Source organism: Mytilus galloprovincialis, chromosome 9, assembly GCF_965363235.1.
Source record: "Mytilus galloprovincialis chromosome 9, xbMytGall1.hap1.1, whole genome shotgun sequence".
In the NCBI taxonomy this organism is placed as follows: Eukaryota; Metazoa; Mollusca; class Bivalvia; order Mytilida; family Mytilidae; genus Mytilus; species Mytilus galloprovincialis.
The window spans coordinates 23,675,651-23,693,707 of record NC_134846.1 but is presented as its reverse complement, the minus strand read 5'-3'; the positions used below and the strand labels follow the sequence as shown (position 1 = coordinate 23,693,707).

General features: G+C 31.9%; 2 long non-coding RNA genes across 2 annotated transcripts; both read right to left on the bottom strand.

The window, feature by feature from the left end:
• Positions 1-634: 634 nt before the first annotated feature.
• On the bottom strand, positions 635-1,864 carry LOC143044664 (uncharacterized). Its single transcript, XR_012968750.1, has 3 exons — positions 1,818-1,864; positions 1,437-1,512; positions 635-1,102 (listed from the first exon to the last, which is right to left on the bottom strand). It is a non-coding gene; the product is annotated as an uncharacterized LOC143044664 (long non-coding RNA).
• A 2,050-nt stretch (positions 1,865-3,914) lies between these two features.
• On the bottom strand, positions 3,915-10,333 carry LOC143044663 (uncharacterized). Its single transcript, XR_012968749.1, has 3 exons — positions 10,246-10,333; positions 4,681-4,953; positions 3,915-4,181 (listed from the first exon to the last, which is right to left on the bottom strand). It is a non-coding gene; the product is annotated as an uncharacterized LOC143044663 (long non-coding RNA).
• Positions 10,334-18,057: the final 7,724 nt, after the last annotated feature.

Genomic DNA, 18,057 nt, shown 5'->3' with positions numbered 1-18,057 from the left:
ATATATAGATTCTTACATTGATACCAGTGGATTATCGGATTTATCCAATCGAGATAGTTAAATTATCAATTTTAAAATCCGAGTCCCTAGGACTTTAAAATTTATAATTTAATTATCGAGATTTGATAAATCCGATAATCCACGAGTAACTTTGTAAGAATCTGTTTCTCTAATGATAAAAAAATGAATTTTCTTTTTTTGTTAAACGCAAATCCCCTTCGAGTGCCTCATTCCACGAAGTTGTCAATTTAGCATAATTTGATTCATCCAGTTAGCTAAAAAGGTTATGACCCTTTAAATCATTCAATGATCTTTTGAGATCATCGGCAACCACACGTTAATTAAATATTTTTATACAATGGGTTCGGAAAGGGATAAATTTCCATAGAATTAGAGAAATATATATATACATTGTTGTATGTCTGATCAATGACATAGAAATAACAAGGTGTGATATGAGTGCTAATAAGACAACTCTAAATCAAAGTCACATGTTGCTTTGAGAAGAACGGCAATCTAAACAATGTACAGCTCTATTGAAATTGATGTCCTGCTGATTATCAGGGCAACAGATTTTCCCCGAAACATCTAATTGGTTTTTATTGAATGGAGCATTTTCATTTCGTATCCATTTTCTTAATTATCCATTTCATTTTCATTATGATGGTTTGCCATTCCGTATGCATCAGAATTATGATGCTGTACAGGATGGTCTGTTCCGTTTTGCTAAAGAACTGTAAAATAATCAGCAGAATTTGATAATGAAGTCATTGTTTGTTCTCCGATTCCAGTTCCAATGTTTGATTCTACGTGATTGACTGTTTGGTCCTCATTTGCGTGTTTAGATTTGTTGTCTTCGGTTACTGGACACGGAATAATGTATTCATTTTCGATGTCCATGTTGTTTCTGTCTGGTTGATCTCGACTGGATTGTTTTCTAAAATCTTGATTTAATTCGTCGTAGCATCTTGATTCTTGACCTGTTGTCAACATCTCATAGTTGGAGTCCGAAGCAATTGCGGTGTTTTCATTGCCAATACTATATTTGTTTCCATCTCGTTGATTAGTTACATGAATGTTCTGTTTGTCATCTGTCACTTTTCTACAGTAAAACCAAACAAATAAAGCAATATTCAATCAATCAGTATAATTTAGGACTAACATGAATAAATCGATCCTTTTTTAAGATGCCACTTAGTTCGAACTATTGTCTAAGTTGTTTTCGTCATAATAAATAATCAAACAATTACTTTCACACTAGGATAACAAATTGGGAAGTACTGCATGAATAAATGTTTTTAGTAAAATCTAAGGCATGGCAATACTAACTCTCTCTACCCTTCCCTCAGCTATAATGTTATGTGACGATAATGGAACCGTAGTTAATGTTTATAATTGTAAGGGATGCACAAAATTATCTTTACAAATGCCGTTACCTTCTAACAAACCATATAAACACCACAATGACTCCAACAATTGTAATAAGTCCAACTGTAACACCTACTGCTACACCTGAATAAACAGAACGGCAAGTTAACAAATCTCATTAAATGTTAGCTTCATCCTATTTTATCCATAATGATGTTAATTCTAGTATAAAAATTCAACGTTAAGTCGTATAAATCACAAAACCAATCCGCATCGTCAAAGAAATGTTGAAAAATAATTGAATGCATAAAAGAAGATTTTAGCTATACGCGAGACAGCCTTCCAATTACAAAATTAACACACACATATTAATCTCTCTTTAAACGAAATGTATTTTTTTTATTTATCTTTCAAAATCTGTTTAATTAACATGGCATAATTATACTTACTTACTACATTTGTTTCATCTTGTAAAGAAACATGTGGAGAAAGTGCTGAAAGTTAAATTAAAGTTTCGTTAGTTCATTTCTCAAATAAGTGCTATTTGTATTGTATTATATAATTAGAAGAAAAAAAACCAGAGTCTCCAAGGAGCGTGTGTCGCTCATCTGTTATTTTTATTGCATTGATGCATGAAATAATTCAATCATTATATTTTTGCTTCAGTTTCTTAGATTTAGGCCAAAAACTGAGTTTCGCCTTTATGTTCTATTTTTAGCCATTTTGGACATGTTGGTTGGCAGGCGGGGTCATCGGACACCTTTTTAAACTTGTATCTTAATGATGATTGTGGCCAAGTTTGGTAAAAGTTGTCTCATTAGTTTCATACGGGAAGATTTTTTTTAAAAGTTTACAAAAATTTACGAAAAATTGTTAGATATTGACTTTAAATGGTAACAACTATTAAAAGGAATCGACTGATAATTCTATTGCAACATCGTTTGTTCAGTTCATGTTGATTGGATAACGTCACCAATGTCATGGCACAATTTACAATTGATGCTATGAAAACTTACGTGAAGCGCAGAAGAAGTTTGATAGATTTTAAACATATCAGTTCTCGTTGTTTTCTGTGAGTTTCATTAGAATGGAGATAACGATATTGTATTTTAAGCACCGACGGCATCAATTGGTGATGTTATGCCGTCTAGGCTTAAAATACAATACAGTTATCAACTAATGTGTTGTTGTTTCGATTGTTATTTCATCGCATATAGATTCTAATAACTTGATGAACATGTTTACCCACTGTCAGAATTGCTCGTAATGCATTAGATTCAGCGATATTAGCAAACAACTGAATTTTACCCCCTGTAAAGCCCTGGTCACAACGAACCGACAACATATCTATGCAGCTCCACGACATGAAATTTGGTCAAATCGCGGGTCATCTGTTATCGTCGTACGACAATCGTACGACAGTTGCACGATATTTTTAGCAACGCAGCGCTGTCATGTGTCGTGGGAAAAAAATTGGACATGCACCTTTTTTTGCTCTACGATTTTTTGTCGTATCACTGTGTTGTGGCTGTCGTGAGAATGTCTTACCACAGTCGTTCGACTGTTGTGCGATAAACACATTGTCGTGGGTACCAACAAGTGTGATACAAACCATTTTAATAAAACAATCGTCGCAACACACTCGTGATACAGTCGCACTATTGTCTCACGAATACCAAATTTCGTAAGATGCTCGCACAGCATTGATTGTCTGTCGTACGACAGTGGTACTTTCGTCGTGCAGCATATTTACGTTTTATTTAGAAGAATACAATTCGCCGGGAATGAATGTTTATCGTATTCAGAGGAACGAATGTCTACCGTTTAAAAAGGATGGCTTCTCCACCAGATCGATGATGTTCGGCAACAACCATTAAAAGGAATCGACTGATAATTCTAATGCAACATCGTTTGTTCAGTTTATTTTGATTGGATAACGTCACCAATTTCATGGCACAATTTACAATTGATGCTATAAAACAGATTACTTTTGTAAACAATCTGAAAGAAAAAAATTGAACAAAATGTTTGGAAGAATTTGGGTAGTAATATTAAAGCAGTATCGTATCATGTAAAATCAACTAAAAGAAATATAAACACACGCTATACAAAAAACAACTGTCCAAACGTGCAGTACAATTTATTTAATTTGAAGAAAAATTCAAATACGAATAGAAATTATGTTTTTTATTTTTAATAATGATGGGAAGAAAGTATTTGATAAAGATTATTGAAATAAGCAATACACAAATTATTAACATGATTTAGACTAAAAAAAGATTGAACAAAATGTTTTGGAAGAATTTGGGTAGTAATATTAAAGCAGTATCGTATCATGTAAAATCAACTAAAAGAAATATAAACACACGCTATACAAAAAACAACTGTCCAAACGTGCAGTACAATTTATTTAATTTGAAGAAAAATTCAAATACGAATAGAAATTATGTTTTTACTTTTTAATAATGATGGAAAGAAAGTATTTGATAAAGATTATTGAAATAAGCAATACACAAATTATTAACATGATTTAGACTAACCTTTACAGCTGAATGAGATATTAACAAACTTGGGCTCGTACCACGTTAGCTGTTCACAAATTTGTTTTCCATTGCAGGCTGCATTTACCTTCATTTGAATACATTTTGTTAAACTTTCATGCAAGTTTTGTTTTTCGCAAAACGATACATTCTGCTTTAATTCTACAGACTGAATTTCTATCCTTCTGTCACTATGAGTACAATTGACTGACTTTATTTTGAAAGGAGACACTGATAGTGTAGGCGTCCTATAGTGGTCATGATCACGTATACCTGTAAAATAAGTAAGAAAGTAACTTTTCAGATTATAAGTCAGATGGAATTTGCATATCGAGTATGTTTGTGCCATTGATGATTTAATTCGTTGAGATTATATTATCATTGCCATAAATTTGGTTTCAATGTAATTTAGTTTTGTATAATTGTTTCATTTTACAAAAGGTGTAGAAAGATGAAGCAGTTATGAGTTGTTTATTTGGAGCTTTTCACCTTCCATAGCTAATGTTGGAGTTGACTCAGTTAAAATTGACACGAGACTTATCTTTAAATATATTTTTTAATTTTTTATCATTAAGCTCCCCGGGTTGTTGAGGTTCACAAGTAGCAGCCATCATAAAAACGTACACAGTTTAATTTGTTGTTGAATGAAATAAATATATGTGACAAGCTGAACACACATCAAGAAATTAAATAATGAGTCTTTGGAAAAAACGAAATATTCCACTGGGGATATTCAAGCAACGGTTGCAATCACATTTAAATATTTACTTACGAACACAGTGAAATCTTATAATTAGTTTCGATGTTTTGTCCAAAACTGAATGTGAACCGTTGATCATTTTGTTCGATATTACACACGAGTTGTGGTCAATACAAGATGAGTAAGATGTTGAGTCCAGAGCAAGCATAGTTCTTTTATTAACGTCATCTGTTGAACTGCAAGCATCTTGTACGTCATAAATGTTAATATCATCTATTGAGTTTCCAACAGAACAGTTAAGTTTTGCTACTTGATTATCACAAATCACGTGTTCAACGTAAAACCCTTCAAATCAAACAAAAAAAACATATTTGAATTGTTTTCCTCTTTTTAACTATAATAAATAGGAAGACACGATTTTGTTTTATTCTTTCATGTTTTATCTTGAAATGTTCAAAACGCTTGAAATCATCTTCTATTTAGGTTCTCAGAGGATTCGAAATTCAAAATGCTTCATTTTTTAAATTTTTTTTATTGTTATTTCAAACAAATTGGATTTGATTGATGAATAGATTTGTCTTTAATGCTCTATTGTGCAATTTCGTGGCGATCAGTATTTATTGGAGGAGAAATCCAAAATACCCTGCGAAAACCTCCCACCTTCAGTTGTAAAACTGTCAAATGGAATCCTAGTAAATTTAGATTTGAGTAGATTGCATTTTGGACGTGGGGGTCCACAATTAATATCAACATATACTTTCTAGGAAAGATATTAAAAGACTCCTATTGCTATCACAATTATAATCCTATCTTATCACTTGCTCATCTATACGAGAGAAGTTGATAGAACAGAACTTTAAAACGCTTTATAACGCTCCAAACCTTATACTTGATTATTAATACACGAATGCATCATATATACTAGGATTACAATTCACTACACCAGACGCGTGTTTCGTGTAAAAAAAACATTCAAATAGTTTTTTATTTAGAATTTGTTTCTCTATTTCATGTCCATATGTATTTGAACATGTTGAATGTGTTGGGTGTATATCTTGTTGAATTATTTGAAATATTGAGGTTTTTCTACCCTCAAAATAGATTTTACACGACATGTTTATTTAATGCTCTCCATATTCGTATTTGATTTTGGCATTTTAAATGTTCTGATTCGAGTTTCAAAGAAGGGTACTTTTGTACTGACATGACTTATCATTGCTATGGTTATATTTATAAATTAAATGTTTACAAATTTTTGAATTTTTGAAATACTAAGGCTGTTCTACCTCCGGCATAGATTACCTTAGCTGTATTTGGCAAAACTTTTAGGAATTTTGGTCCTCAATGCTCTTCAACTTCGTACTTTATTTCGCATTTTTAACTTTTTTTGGATTCGAGCGTCACTGAAATGTCTGCAAATGAATGTAATGCAAGAGACAGGCTTAAAATGTTAAATGTAATATTCCCCATTTCAACGGCGTATATAATATTGAACTCTTTCCTTTACAAGGGAGTAACTGGTTAATTATTTAAGACATATACTACTTATGTCAGTAGTAAAGTTAACACAATCACAAATAACTATTAACTTCCTTTTTTCTCTATCTTGGAAACTTTACTTGCTAGAATACAGAGAGAGACCTTCCTTCATTTTTCTGAGATAAACATATTAGATAGTAACATGTTTGGTTTAATATACATATAAATAAGATCGTATAATAACAAAAAGCAACGAATGACGTTGTTAAATTTGATATATGCGTTTTGTGCTTCTTTCTTACATATTTGTTTGTTTTTCTAGTGATAAAGATTATAACACAATCATGTTGACTGCCGCCATATGTTTGACATTTTTACCTACTAGTTTTATGTCTGCTTTACGCATCGTTGTAAATATAATGGAATGTAATGCGACTGTCATACAAGCGAGAGGTTTCGCTAGATATAAAACCAGGTTTAATCCACCATTTTTTTTTACATATGATAATGCACGTACCAAGTCAGGAATATGACAGTTGGTATCAATTCGTTTGATGTGTTTGAGCTTTAGATTTTGCAATTTTATTATGAACGTTCCGTTTTGAATTTTCCTCAAAGTTCAATATTTTTATGATTTTTCTTTTTCTTTTCTATTGTACATTACATTTTTTGGTTTATGTTGTGTATGAAGAGTACAATTCACATTTGACTTTAAAAGCTTTTATTTGTCATTCCTAATCTATATTTTGTAAAGCGGTAAATTTTTAATGATGGAGCCTCATCTGTTAGTATGTTTGTTCATCCGTCTTGTCTACACATTTGTATCTGCAATAGTCCCAGGAACAACTTACAGTGTTCTCCTTTTTCACTAAAGTAAGGTGGGTGGTTTTTTTGAACGTGTGCATCCGGTTTTTTTTTTAACTGTGGGTGGGGAGGGGGTTACAAAATGAAGGATTTTTATTGTATTCATATTTAATAGAATTGCACAAAAACAAATGCACAATGTAGTTACATAAACGTTTCATTTGACAAATAAGTTTTGTGCATAGCAGATGGCTTTTTCATGACTCCCTCCTCCTGCGAATGCATAGCCTATTGATCCAAGCTTTCGTTCTGTTCCTAACTTTTTATGCATTTGTGGCACACAGAGCAGTCTCTGTGACGATTAGCCATTAAATATACATTCTTGCTTATTGTTTTTTTAATCCATGATGCTTTGGTTAGGAAGATCTTCTATAATTATTTGTTACTAATAAAACGCTTCGAAAAGTTAAAATGATCTGCTCAACCGACTCTCGTATTTGTATGTGCAGTCAACATATGAGACAGAATGAAATGCGTCTGTAAGATCCTTTGTTTAAATTCGAACGATTGGAGGGATCACACAGTCAATAAACCGTTAATTATTAAGTGAGATAATATAATCTATATGGCGTTGTATGAATGATAATGCTTGCTATAGAACTTTATGCAATGCTTTGTTATTTGTATCGTATCGTATGTTGCCGAAACAAAGACCTAACCTTATCGGTGACAGCAGTTTAACTAGTACTGCTATGATACAAAAAAAAATGTTTTTAAAACAATCTACATGTATTGTATATGCCCTGTTGGTTTTTTATGCAATAAAGTATTTTTTTCATAATTCTTTATTTATTTATTTTCTTATCATATAAAGAGTATGCTTATTCCAATGTTTTGTCGTAAATATTATGTACAGGGCAGTACGCTTTGTTGTGTTCGAGAACTACAGAATCATCTACTGAATTAGACAATGATCTCTTTGTTTGTCTTCTAGGTCCAGTTTTAATGCTTGATTCTTCCTAATTAACTGTCATGTTTTTATTTGGGTTTTTTTAGGTTTATTCTTCTGGGTTCTTTGGTACGGAATAACGAAATCGTGGTAAGCCGCTTTAATCTTATTGCCGGGTATTTCGATCTGAAGTGTGGACAACATCTCATAGTTGGAGTCAGAAAGACTAACGATGTTTTGTTATCAACATGTTTATCCTGTTTCATTAAATCTTGTTATAATTTTAAAAGTTTCTGGAATCAATATTTGTGGACAACATCTCATAGTTCGAGTCAAGAAAGGTTTAAACTATTTTAGGGATTATTATAGTAATGTTAGCAAGCATATTTGTTTAAAAATATGTTACCTGATGAATATGGACTTATATGTCATTTTTCTATATGAAAAACGTTTAGTTTTAACTTTTAATTTAATTCAGTTTTCTATAAAGTATTTCATTTTCTATTGTACGTGGAGTTCTTTTTTGCGGCTCGGTGAATGTGGAGAAGATTGAGGGACCGGCAACGTCTTGAATTATCATTGTATTGAAGTTCGACGTTACGTCGGCGCCGTCGCATTAGCTTCAGTTATAGTAACCAGAAAACCATTAAACTAATTAAGTGTTGTTTGGTATAAGGTTCAGGTAATAAGAAATCGTCCCCATACTGTATTCATACTTCCTGATGACTCAAATGGATTCATCTCGGCCAAATTGTTTACAGGACATGAGAGCCAAGTATACATGTTAATAAATTGTTAAAGTTTAAGAAACACTTGTGCTGTTCTACCCCCAGTCATAGACCGACTCAGCCATGTAGTCTCAACATTCTTTTAGATTTTAATGCTTTCAACTTTTTATTCGATTTGCCATTATAACTAAAATAGTTTGATTCGAACGCTACGATTGAATCTTATGTAGACTATCTAATATTTAAGTTTATTGGCTAAGTACACTAAATTATACAATTTGCAAAGTCTATACTGACAGGTTAAAAAACAGTGGTAATTTTAAAACTTAAGTTTGTCGTATCATTCGTTTTCATTTGAAACATATTTCTTCCTAGGAGAATGTTAACTATCCTTAAATGTTCCTAACGTTTGATATTTAAATTTGTCAAATATACAATTGAGTAACATAAACCCATTAAAAACATGATTATTTCTATACAACATGCAGATTGTAAATATAACATGATTCTTTTGTGTCAGTCGTCTAGTTACTCTTTACAGTAAAATCTGTATAAACCAGCCGGCTACGGCACCATGGAAAAGGGTCGGTGTATTTAGGTTTGCGTTTTGACCGAAAGCTGATAACTTGTAACTTCCGATATATAACATTCAAAAGTTCTGTCTGATTGTGAATTATAAACTGATAAATACAAAACGTAAACACGTGATAACTTTGCACTTTCGTTGTTTTGAATATTCTTATTCATTGTCTATGGAAATTAAAGATAAAGAAACTAGTTGTTCTCCGAAATTCAAAAAAATAGCATTTGAACCTTCTTTTTTGACATATCCTCGTATGTCAAACAATCTGTAGATTGATCGCATTGTCTATTCATTTGAAATTTTTGAGCTTTTGCTGCATACTAGTATCCGTGGGCATATGTGCCACAAATATCATACTCTACAAGTCCCATTACGTCTTTCAACTTTCGAAAGGACACATTTTGTTTTTACAAGCATAAACTTCATTCTTATAAATTTCTGTGTCATTTTGGTCTCTTGTTGAAAGTTTCCTCATTGGCAATCAAACCACATCTTCTTTTTTCAAATTAGCTTGTATTCATGATCATTATAATCTATCGCTTTTGTTCTCATCTGAAAACCAAATAAACGATAAATGTAAAACAAAACGATTGTGTAAAAAACTATATGCCAAATGCTACATCTACAAGTAAGACATACCTAATTTTACTTGTGCACGAAAGTACCTAGAAAGTAACCAAATCCCAAGTGGAGATCAAGGCGAATAGGAAGCATGCAGTTAAAACGAGAAAAACACTAAACGCAACCGTGAACCTTTATCGCCTGAATAACGAATACAGGATGTTATATACTCTACTTGACCTAAAACTGGAAATGATGTTCTGTCCTATCGTGGTTTCTTAAAGATAATTGTACAACAGAGATTGCCCATAAACTGACCAATTTAATAAAATATTGATCAGTCGAAACTGGCATTCGAGTGCACAGGATATTTTTAAAGGGTAATTGAATAAAAATAACCGGTATAGACTACATGTAAAAATATGTATATATGTTGTGTATTGCTGATGTGATGGGTTGCTAGTAGCTTTTCTCATCACGTAAGATACACATATATGCCTTTATAACTTTAAAAAATAAAACCTAATCCTTACCGTGTGATATGTCTGAAAATGATATCAGTAGAAAAGACAGTCTTATATCAAACGTAATATATCCCATTTCAACGTCGTAAAACATTGTTCTTTACAAGGAAGTGAATGGTTACCTATTCATGTCATAACAATTAAACTTGTAGTTAAAAAAAATTATAAATCAATCAACCAATAATGAGATAAACGTTTGAAAACGGATCCGATTTCTTATAGCTGTTAAATGTACTTTCAATTCTTATAGTACTTTATTCGCATTGTCCTAATCCTACTCCATATCGGATAAATGTAAAAGCTACATGTCTTAGAGGTTTTTATTCTGAAATAATAGAAAAGTTAAATTAGCTACGATTAAATCAAAAATAAAAATACGATTCTCTTTGTTTCAAGTACATTGTATAATCAAAAGTGGAATTTGAAATAAAATGTCGTTTACGTTTAATGTGGTCAGTGTGACCCAACTTTGTCAAAATAAGCTCAACTTGATCGCTGATAAATTATATATATGCAAATCAATAGTTCAACTTCAATCAAATTCGTATTCATGTGATCTTCATCAAACCCCGTAGTTCAAGATGCATAACACATGTACTAGGCGTGTTCATCTAATAAAGAAAAAAGGATGTCAATATTTTAAGTTACTAAAGGTCAACTATTTCGTTGACAGATTCTATCGACAAAAGCATCACATTAAGCAGAAAAAATACAATTGCACGATTGCACTCTCTAAATCTAGGTATATTTATATTTATATCAGGTAAAGGGACTGTCGGTAGTCTTCAAATTATATCTAAATGGTTAATTAGATGGCGTTTAGCCTTATTCAATAAACACGTAATACTGATACATATTATCGAGTCCATGTATTGTTAATTGTGTACTATTAGACTTATACATGTTATATCTGGATCAGTATAACAACCAATAGGTGGATGCAAGTGCTTTTGAACCTTTGTTATTGAGAACATCACCACCAAACCTCCAAGTGCACCACCAGCTGACTTCTTCGATGTTGACCTGACATATTATTGAAACAATATTTTCTGTAAATATTGCATCCAGTGACAGCATTTGCCTTTATAATTCGGCATTTCTTTTTGCTTAGTGTTCTACTGTTACGACTTTTGTGTACTCTGTCAATTGTTTATATTAAAGTCCGTCTCATAACCATGATCTGTAACACATAATGGAAATGAGTTCTTAAAGTTTGATGAGCTTTTGATAAGAAATAGCAAGTCTTTTGGATAACTCTGATTTAGAATAAGTTATACCGTAATAACTTCTTAGCAATACGAGGAAATTTTAACGTATCGTAAAAAACAACCACGCAAATTTTTGAAATATCAGAGTAACGATAAAGGTGACAAGTAACGAAAAAGTTACCACTCTCGATTATCATATAAGCAAGAACTATAGATTGTTAAAGAATTTTAAAGAATAACATTGTTGCTCTGTGTTTAAAAGAAAAGAAATCTCGGTTGTGTACGTATGTTTTACTGAGAGAATACGTTTTTAAATGCAGGACTAAAATATTATAGTCTTTCTAGATACTTCAATAACCACGTTGACCATAGCAGATCCTACACAGTACTGCTTCATAAAGTTATATTTGATCAAATCAATTTTTCTGGGAAGGATAAGATCAGATTGGTATGAGACTGTTAGTCCAACAAGTAGTTATGCATGTTACCTGTACAAAGTCAGGACTATGACAGTTGTTGTCCATTTGATGTGTTTGATCATTTGACTTTGCCATTTGATTAGGGACTTTCCGTTTTGAATTTTCTTCGGAGTTTGTGATTTTACATTTTTTTTATAGAACGTTTTAGACATTATTCGATATCATTTCAGAATTCAAAAAAAGAAAGCAATTACTAAATACATATCAATGTTCTTCTTGCAAGCATTAGTACAGCCGTTAGAGAGCTTATAATCGAAGTTTGGTCAGTTTGTTTTATTAATTTTTCACAAACGAGAAATGCTTTTAGGGTAAATTCTCTGTGTTTTATACAATGTTTAATCAGCTCTTCTTTAGGGTGCTAAATCTTAATATTGATTGGTTGATGTTTTTAAACGCCATTTGCTACATTCTCGGATATAGCATGACGTTTTTCTATGTGAAAAATAAAACAGGCAAAAATACTTAAGTCCGAAGAAAGGGGTTCTTTCTTTTCCGAAGAAACCTGTCTGTCTTAATAAACTAAGTTCAGAGTCAATGACACTGCTAGGAATAGATTATTAACTAACCACAGTGTTGACAGGCTAGTGATGAACATTTTTAGGGAATGATTTGACTTTAAAGAATATAAAAAAAAGATAATAGAATAAAGTAAGGAATAAAAAGATATAGTGTTGAAATTCTGTAAATTTACTTTCGGAGGTGATACATGATGCTATATCAAATGTTTTCCTAAAAAAAAACTATATGATAGAATCAACGACGGTTTTACTTCTTTATCAGAAGACTACATTTATTTGATGTCTTTCAATAACTTCGTGATAATTTCAAAAACCATGGTAATATTTGACACTTTTGCAAATGTCATTGTCACACTCCAGTGATAGAATGAAATTCAAAACAGTGTAGCTGTGGCCATTGATTGACACATTAAATTCCTCCATTGACTGGGACAATTTACGTGAACGTTTGTCTGTAACGACCACTGTTCACGACTTACCTACGATAGACATTTGAACTGTGGGGTCACCAAAGGTTTCATAACGCCTTTAATTATAAAATAATTCGAAAAATTAATCAGGAATAACCTTTATGTTTTGATTTATATAATTGATATAAATCAAAACATCGTGTTATTTCTGATCAATTTTTCTAATTACTTTATTTAGTTGTTGAGGAGTCTTATGTAGACGAAACGCGCGTATTTACACCACTGGGTCGATCCCACTGCTGGTGAACGTTTCGTCCCCGAGGGTATCACCAGCCCAGTAGTCAACACCACTTCGGTGTTGACATGAATATCAATAATGTGGTAAAATTTTTTTTTATAAATTTCCTGTTAACAAAAGTTTAAATTTTTCGAAAAACTAAGGATTTTCTAATTTCAGGCATAGCTTTCCTTAGCCGTATTTGGCACAACTTTTTGGAATTTTGGATCCTCAATGCTCTTCAACTTTGTAATTGTTTGGCTTTATAAATATTTTGATATGAGCGTCACTGATGAGTCTTGTGTAGACGAAACGCGCGTCTGGCGTACTAAATTATAATCCTGTTACCTTTGATAACTATTTACACCACTGGGTCGATGCCAATGCTGGTGGACGTTTCGTCCCCGAGGGTATCACCAGCCCAGTAGTCAACACCACTTCGGTGTTGACATGAATATCAATAATGTGGTAAAATTTTTTTTTATAAATTTCCTGTTAACAAAAGTTTAAATTTTTCGAAAAACTAAGGATTTTCTAATTTCAGGCATAGCTTTCCTTAGCCGTATTTGGCACAACTTTTTGGAATTTTGGATCCTCAATGCTCTTCAACTTTGTAATTGTTTGGCTTTATAAATATTTTGATATGAGCGTCACTGATGAGTCTTGTGTAGACGAAACGCGCGTCTGGCGTACTAAATTATAATCCTGTTACCTTTGATAACTATTTACACCACTGGGTCGATGCCACTGCTGGTGGACGTTTCGTCCCCGAGGGTATCACCAGCCCAGTAGTCAACACCACTTCGGTGTTGACATGAATATCAATAATGTGGTAAATTTTTTTTATAAATTTCCTGTTAACAAAAGTTTAAATTTTTCGAAAAACTAAGGATTTTCTAATTTCAGGCATAGCTTTCCTTAGCCGTATTTGGCACAACTTTTTGGAATTTTGGATCCTCAATGCTCTTCAACTTTGTAATTGTTTGGCTTTATAAATATTTTGATATGAGCGTCACTGATGCGTCTTATGTAGACGAAACGCGCGTCTGACGTACTAAATTATAATCCTGGTACCTTTGGTGACCCCATAGTTTAAGTGTCTTTAAAAAGTACATAGTGGGCAGTGGTCGTTACATACAAACGTTCACCTAAATTGTCCCAGTCAATGGATAAATTTAATGTGTCAATCAATGGCCACAGCTACACTGTTTTGAATTTCATTCTAAACATATTCATATATTTAAAAAGAAGGTAGATCATGAATAGCGGATCTTAGAATTAGTTCTTTATCAGTATTAAAAGATTGAAATCCGTTTAATTTGTATGGTATGATTACAGATATAATTCGCAATTTGAGAGATATTATTGTCATATGTTTTGTAAATGCATATACTGTATATATTCAGTTTTTTGCAATATCATAATCATCCTCTGTTGTCGGACCAAATACATGGTCGTACGTCTGATCGGTGATATTATTCTGTCTACAATGAGAAGCACTATCATACACAGTAGCTACAGCCCTACTATATATGCCCTGCTGATGATCAGAGCCCTCAATTTTTCCTGCAATCTCATACTGATCTTCATTAAATGCACAATTGTCTTTTTCCGCTTTTGTTATATTCTTATCATATATTTTAGAATCATTTATTGGTTTTGCCATGTCATAGTCATTGACGTTTGAATGCTGAACTGGAAAACATGTTCTGTTAGGTTCAAGAGCTGTAGAAAAGTTGGCTGAATCATAATATGGACTGTCGGTTTCCTTTCTATTTCCGATTTTTAAGACCGTTTCGCTTTTGTTTGTTTGTTGGCGATAAATGATTCTCAGTTCACGATTTGTTGAAACCTCCGAATTGCAGTTAGCAGGTAATGCTATGTTTTGATTTCCATCATAATCAGAGATGTTGTGTTGGCTATCGATATCATGCTTGTCGTCCGTATTTTTTCTGCAAAAAATAGAAACACATAAATTAATGTATTTGATTTTTCCGTCTGTATTAACTTTTGGACAGCTGGTGAGTATTTTGTGCACAACACCCGCTTGTTTGATATCTAGGTGTTATTTTTGTCGATCACAAAACTCGCTCTTGAATTGATATCATTCTAGATTTGTACCTCTTACATTGTACAACACCTGTTTTACCTCATATAAATAAGGTATCACCTCTCATAATGTGTAACACCTTCAAACCGCAAAGTTGAAAGGGATTGATATATAAGTTGCAATAACTTGGTGCCTAATCTACTATAAATAAATATGTTAAAACTTAACACCTTTAAATGTTTTTTAACTCTTACAATGTGTAAAACCTGAGTCAAAGGAGTAGGTCCGGTAAGGGCCGATTTCGGCCTCAAATTTCAAGTTGATCTGACGAAAGATTTCGGACACTATTAAACACTTAGGTGTATTTTTCAGTTGATTCAATTAGTTTTTGTGAAAGATTTTAACTGATTTGGTCATTAAAAACGCTCCAATTCAAGCTTAAAAAATCAAATATGCCAAAAAATGTCACTTTTTAGATGTTTTTGTCACAAATAAAAGTGGCCGCATCCGTGTTCATCCTCAACCTTTATATATGTTATGTATAATCATCAAATACAACTTACATTTCAATATAATGAATGAACACAAATGCGGCCACTGTCATTTAAGACGGAAACCGTCTAGAATTTGACTTAAATGCTAAAATTGTGAAGATTTCAGTAATTTAGCATGACTTAAGGATGCTAGTACCCGATAAATGTGCATTGTATTATCAAAAAGAGCCCATATTTATGTAGCAGAAGCATTCTACTTTCCAGTAAATAAATAAAAGTTTACATTTTAACAATTTTGTAAAACTGCTTTATTTTGAGGCCAAAAAGGGGTCTTTCTGGACCTACTCCAGTGTTTCCAATGTTATCTGTTGACAGAATATGGTCATAATGCTTTAAATCATCATTATCAATTCAATTCAATTCAATTCAATTCAATTCAATTCAATTCAAAGTTTTATTGCCATATAAACTATACAGTTTGTGACATATAACAACAACAAAAACAAATAAAGACAATAACTAAGTAACTCAATATATATACACAAATTCAGGTAAATATTAAAGGGTCCCCTGTCCTCAGTTCCATATACTTTTTTATAAAGGATCCTAGTTTATTCACTTGTGTTGGTGTTGATGGGTTAAGTATATATATAACTTTGTCATTGTCAGTGAGATTAGCAAATGAATTACTTTCTCTGTTAATGCAATTAAAATATGTTAATCTAATATTTGAATTATGAGAACAATTTATTAAGAAATGTTTCTCATCATCTAGTACTTTGCATTTTTTGCTATTATCAAAAATACATCAATGCAAAATTTATAGTATTTTTGTATGTTTAGAAAAGATCTGAAGCCCTTTGAAAACTGACTTCTTTTATTAGTTTATGTCTTAAATATGATAGAATAATTTGCAATTCGACGTTAAGCAAACAAAAATCAATTCTAAGATATCAAATAATACTCGCTGAAAGTTTGTACCATGATAACTTATTCGATCAGGATAATCTACGCAAAATTTATTCTGGTTGTTTTAAATACTAGAATGTATATGTACGTATTATTATTTTCTCTTCTAAGATACAGTACATATTGGTTTTGCTTACAAACTTTAAGTTCATGAAAGATTATATAACACATTTAACTTTACCTTCTAACAAGAAGTAAATACAGTACAACGACTCCAACAATTATAATTAGTCCAACAATGACACCGACTACAACACCTAAATAATATGAAATAAATGTTTATTATTTTATATACTTATGTGGATGCAATATATTCTCATGTTAGCTTTAAATCTTGTTGACTTTCGTAGCAATTAGCATATAGAAATTCGGTTTCGCATTTTGATTACGGTGTTTTCTTTAAATATGAAATGAATTGTCCACTACAACCGATTTGTAATAGAATAAGAATAGTATAGCCTTCAAAGTGCGTGTATACGACCATACCCGGTTTTTAGTTAGTGTTGTTTCTTAATTATTATTTATAACTGTTGATGTAAATGTCCTTTGGTTTTGTGAGTCTTTGTTTACTCCTTTATTTTGATTGTTATTGTCTTTTAAATTGGTGTATAGTTGTGTCATTGGCAATCTTTTTTTCTTGAATAGTCCATTGATAACTTTTAAATAAATTATAAAAAAAAACCTAAGGTGTAAACTCTCCAGGCAAAGTTGATCTTAGATTTGTTTTATTCTATAAAGTCTTATTTGGTCACAAAGCTCTTCAACTGTTTCGGTGTTTATACATTCTTGACTCTCAAATATTCGGCTTTGGATGTTCATTATGTACGTAAATCGGATGCATGAAATATTTCGTTTCATTTTGTACCACGTCTCCTTATTTATATAGACAGAAATACTTGCCTATGTTACCTTCTGTACTGCTTTCATCCTTCAATGGAATTACTGTGGATATTGCTGAAAGATATTAATAGAACATTAATTGATATGTAAATATGATAATCTATGCTTTATCTACGAATTTGATATAGGGGTGTACATAATTGTGCGTCTCAAGCTTAAATAAAAACAAACACATGTTTTATATTTCTTTCATGTTTCAGTATTTTACGCTTTCAGTACAGGTACATGAAATTGATTAATTCAAATTAACATAATCTGAGGTTTCAACTCCCTCAGTCAAAGCTGACCTAGGTTTGTTTTTCCTCCATTGTTTTGTAATATAGTTCTTCAACTGGTTCATTGTTTATACATCCTTAGTTTTCAAAAATTCGGTTTGAGCTATCCTGATGGAGGTGCTATGCTACCTCATACCCTAATGTAATCTTGCTATGAACGTTCAGCAGACATTGCTTAAAATGATTTATGTAAAATCTATGTTATAATTAAAAAAAAGACATTTTTTACCTTATTTTTCAC